At 39.2% G+C, this 5,280-nt stretch overlaps 1 pseudogene; it reads right to left on the bottom strand.

Annotated features, from left to right (window-relative positions):
* Positions 1–200: 200 nt before the first annotated feature.
* LOC137572119 (2-oxoglutarate and iron-dependent oxygenase JMJD4 homolog) lies at positions 201–4,493 on the bottom strand (annotated as a pseudogene).
* Between the last annotated feature and the right edge of the window lie 787 nt (positions 4,494–5,280).

Below are 5,280 nucleotides of genomic sequence, written 5' to 3'. Positions count from 1 at the left end.
TTTGATCGTATGCCACTTATATCGAATCGGTTCGATCCATCAGCAGCGGATTCGGTCGTATATCGTACGTTTGGTTTGTGTCTCGGCTATATCTTGTATCTGGTGCATCCTTTGCACCGCTTGATTGTGTTGTTGCTGGCTTGTTGTGTGGCGTATTATAGTTAATTATAATGTTCCTCACAGTATATTTTAAACATAAATTTTTCATAAAATATTATAGTAATTTTTGTTGGTTTTTACTTGTATATGAATACAACTTTGGTGTAAAAAAATATGCCAAGACTTTGTCTACAATTTGTGGAGTAAGCGCTGACAACGTTCTGTTAGCTGCTCCACACTAGTTTCCTTCAGCATTGTTGTGAGCAATTGCTTTAAACACTCGAGATCTGATTGAATATGATAATCATTCATTTTGTAGCTATTAAAAAGTAAAAATCTGGTGGTCTCCGTTTCACTGTTGATGGCCGCTGCCATGCGACGGGCGGCTATATATTCCAAAAGTTCTATAAAATCGAGGTAGTTTATGCCGAAGCTGGCCCGCAACATTGTATGACAATGGGCCTCAAAGTTGTCCATTTGGCGGCAATCGGAAATCTCTTTACGCACAGCCTGCGTATTGGCGAGTAAGTTAGTCCAAACCATTTCGATGTTGCAGGCATTGAAACAATTGTGATTCACTGATATGGTATCGGTGAGGTTCCAGACCTGGTGATACCAGCCACTAGGCACAAAGACAGCTTCATTTGCCGTCTGATTGATGGTGAAATATCGAACCTCCAAGGCATTGAGAATTTTTTTTCGATGCTAAATGGTAAGTTGCCCAAAGAATCACTCAGTTTGAGTTCTTCTCCTGGGGGGCATTATTAGCCATTTCTTGTGTCCCACTATATTGGTGGACCAACTGAATGACCCAAAGACATCGCTATGGAACGAGGTCCTAGAAAGAGAAGAATTCATTAGTACACAAGGAGAATTCCTAGTTGAGTCTCTAACAAACCAAGAGTCCTTTGGTCCCATATAAACAAATCGATAGTCATCTCGTTGCTCATTGATCAGCTGTTCATTTAGCCAATCGGAGGCAAAATATTTGGGCACCTTATAGAATTTATATATTGCAATCGGCTATGGGCACTGAACGATCGTCTATGTGTTTCTTGAGGTAGTTAAAATTAATACCGGCAGTCTGGGTAGTGCTGTTGTCATTCCTGGCATCGTTCGAGCTTGTCCAATTCTGGCATTCCCAATCATTTGATACATCTGTGATAATGACTGGCCAATTGGGCTTCATATACTGCCAGTAGAAATCATTGTAGCTTAAATCACGGGCGGAGCGATGCAGAATCTCGTGACAATCTAGAAAAGAAGACACAACGATGATAAACTCAAGCAATTGGAAACTTGGACACGATCTATTTATAGATCCATTTCTAAGGCTTAACTGTTGTTTGCAGCTGCTCCGGAAAATAACTTTTTAATGAGATAAACTCGTTGATTTCTAGATTCTCTGCACTGTGGTTTCCTTTGGTGGCCACGAAACGAGCCAGGCGCCCAGCTTCAGCTTCAACTTTGGGAGTCGCATTCCCCGCGGATTACACAAAGTTGCAAAATTTTCTGTGACAAATTTATTTGGTTTCAAATAAACCGTATGTCCGTAATGGGACTTGACCAGAACCAGGATGCCGTATCGACCGGAAATCAACGCACGATTTCGGCCCAGACTTCAGTCTCATTGAACGAGAAGCATTTTTCCATGTGCGTCCACAACGATTCGCCACAGTCGGAGGAGCAGCTGGACGACAACGAATGGGAGACTCTGTCGGATACCACAATCAAGCCGACCTATGCTAAAATGAAGACTGATTTTGATATTTTTTGATGCGAAGGCCAAGACGAGCAACTCCAAGGGCGATCAGATCTCGCGTATTCCAGTTATTGTTCGTGAGGCTACTTGCGCCAAAATCAAGTTGAAGAAGACGATCAAACGTCGTTCCATTAAGAATTTACCAGAAGCCATCATTATTTTTCTTTTCTTTTGAAATTGTGTAATGTACATTATGTATGTAATTGTTTAATTTTCATTTTAAAATTCAAAATTATTAATCACACTTGAGCAATGTAAAAAAATCATAAAAAAAAAATTTAACTGAAACTAACTTGACTAACTTGACTTACTACGATCGTGAGGAGTTTGATTTACTCCGAGATGACTCGAAAGATGCTCACTTCTAAGGGTTAATATAAACAAAGGCGAAGCTAAGTAAATTATTAATCTTTTTACTTTTGTAAACGACTGTGCCAAATTTGATCAAGAGCGGGTGATAAGATATAGTATAGCTCCCATAGGAACAATCGGCGAAAAACAACGACTCTAAAAAATAACTTCGTTTTGTCGTACATATGTAAACCGTTTCGCAAACATTGGACTATAAAGAAACCCTTCAAATCGTTTTTTCATTTTGAAGATCAAAGGTAAGGAAAGAGTAACAAAAAACTTGCAAGGGTATACAAACTTTGACGCGGTCGAAGTTAGCCCCGCCCTCTGGTTGATTTTCATCTTGGTTGTTTTTTCCTTTATTCTTCTTTCTTTGATTTTCTGTCTGAATTCAATCTGAATTTTTCTTCGACCAATTTTATTATCTCGATCACTTAAGTTTATTTCTTCTTTGTGCATTTCGTGGTACTACCTTCCTTTATCTATCTCCTTTCTTTTCCCTTGTAATTTCTTTCCTCACTTTTAATTCTTATTTTCTTCCTTCTTTCATTCGATCATAAGCAATCCCATTTTTGCGGTAAAGGAAAGGGTTTTCGCCTATATGTCTCTTAATTTCCTTCAATGATCCATGAGACTTGATCGCTTCTCTCTTTGTTTTACTTTCTTTTCGTTTTGTTCTCTATTGCAATTTTTCTTTCATAACCCATTTTTTTAATGAAATTTCTGAAAAAGAGAGATAAAGAGCCATAGCATCTCTTCCATTTTCTGTTTTTATTTTCGTTTTTCTTTTCTTTCTTTCTTGTTTAACAACATAAAAACGTGCTTACACCTCGCTTAGACACACAAACTCGCATATACACACACACAGATAGCTTTTGCCTGAAGTTTTACATTGTATTTACCTGCCAAACTCCTTCTCCATGTGCATCTGCATGCATCGGCATCTACGGGCAGTCTATACGATTTGCTCTAGTAGATTAGCATGTTCACCAAGCGGTGAAGCAGTTCAAGCGAACTGGTCAGTGTCCATAACCCACAAAAAGCAACCTCAATAAAGCCTAGCCAAAAGCTCGAACTAAATTCCAATTGAAAATTTATTTTCGACAAATTGTCGAATGAATATTTTTCCCCTTTTTCATTTTCCTTCTGCTTCTTGTTTGCGACCGAACGTTCCTATGGGAGCTCTATGATATAGTCATCCGATCTTGATCAAATTTGGCACAGTAGTTTACAGGCGTAATGAACTCTCTAATATTAAGTTTCACGATAATAGCACAGAAATTAACGAAGTTATTGAGAAAAGTCACTGTTCGTGACTTTGGGGTTTGTATGGGAGCTATATGATATAGTGGTCCGATCCGGCTAAATCGGCGAGATATACAACGCCTGCAGTATATACAAGCCTACGTGTAAAATTTCAGCTCTGTAGCTCTTACGGTCTAGGAGGAGTTTGCGTTGATCCAGACGGACGGACGGACGGACGGATGTCCAGTAGCCATGTGGCTACTTGAACTCGTCTCGTCGTGCTGATCAAGAATATATAGACTTTGCATGGTCGGAGATGCTTCGTTCTATGCGTTGCACACTTCTGACCAAAATTAATATACCCTTTTTGCAAGGGTATAAAAAGGCTGACCTTTTGCCCATTCAGATATACACATAGATGTATGTATGTACATATAGTCGGAGACAGACATTCGTCTGCGTTTGGCAGAGTGTATCCCACTACTAGTTTTCTCCTTTGCTGTTTCCGAGAGTTTGCTGTTTGCATAGGATCAAAAAAGAGAAGGACAGTGACGAGTGAGCCAGCATTCGCATCCCAAGGCGCTTTTATTGAGCCCTTTAAGTTTTTAGTAAATAATAAAGGGTGTTTTTTTAAGCGTTTGGTTTTTCACGTTGGCAACACTGACATACCGCATGATGTTCATGACAGCTGTGAAAGTGAAAAATGCTTAGTTTGGTTTGCCATTTCATCATGGAAAGACTTACGCCCGAACAACGTTTACAAATCATTGAAATTTATTATCAAAATTCGTGTTCTTTGAAAAATGTGTTTCGCAAATTACGTCCATATTATGGTCGACACAACCGACCAACCGAGCAAGCCATAAAGGCAATTGTGGACAGATTTCGCACACATTTTACTTTATTGGACATTCAACCATCGAATCGTGTACGGAGAGTGCGCACAGAAGAGAATATTGCAGCTGTAGCGGCCAGTGTCAATTGGTGCATTGGAAGACAATATCAGTCGTGTTATTGGCGAAATTCCCTTAGACATGCTGGAAAAAGTGGTGCAAAATTGGACCTTCCGTGTTGATCACTTGAAACGCAGTCGCGGCCAACATTTACATGAAGTCATTTTTAAAAAGTAATTGGCAGAGATTGTTTTATCATCTCAAATAAAAATTTAACAGTAATATTCAAATTTTGTGTGTTTCATTTCAATTTTAAAAACCAAACGCTTAAAAAAACACCCTTTACAAAAGCAACAACCCAAAAGCATCGGCGGCAAATTGCCAACGTTCTATTGTAACTGTAAATGTTGTGCGATGCGTAATATTTGGATGATCAATGATGGGCATGGGACAAAGCCCATTGCCAATCCCAATCCCAAACATATCCCCGCCCCAGAACCCAAATGAGGGACAAGCGTTGAGTGGATTCAAGGGTCAAAACTTCTAAAGAATTTTGTACAAGTTTGCTTTAATTTTCAACAGAATTCATTTCCATTAAGAACGCAAACCCCGTTTCAGTCAGTCAGTCAGTCAGACATTCAGTCGAGTTATCAATGTCGGCCAGTTTACCATGTAAATGATGCATGAAGTTTTGGTTTCTGAATTGACTCTGGGACAGCTTTGATATTCACACACAGAGAGATAGAGAGAGATGAGTTTGAACAGAAACTTGGCCCAAAAGGTAGACTGTGCGAATGACATAATTGACCTTTAAGCAAATTACTGTGCTTTAGGAGAAAGCATTTGGAAAATGCGAACTGTAGTCTTAGCAAAGGTTTCTATTTCAAAGCGCATAAGTATGAACCTAAATAGTCTTGGGAATATCGAAAA

The sequence above is a fragment of the Drosophila tropicalis genome, unplaced genomic scaffold (assembly GCF_018151085.1).
Source record: "Drosophila tropicalis isolate 14030-0801.00 unplaced genomic scaffold, ASM1815108v1 contig_206, whole genome shotgun sequence".
Classification (NCBI taxonomy): Eukaryota; Metazoa; Arthropoda; class Insecta; order Diptera; family Drosophilidae; genus Drosophila; species Drosophila tropicalis.
This window is presented reverse-complemented; position numbering and strand designations above follow the sequence as displayed.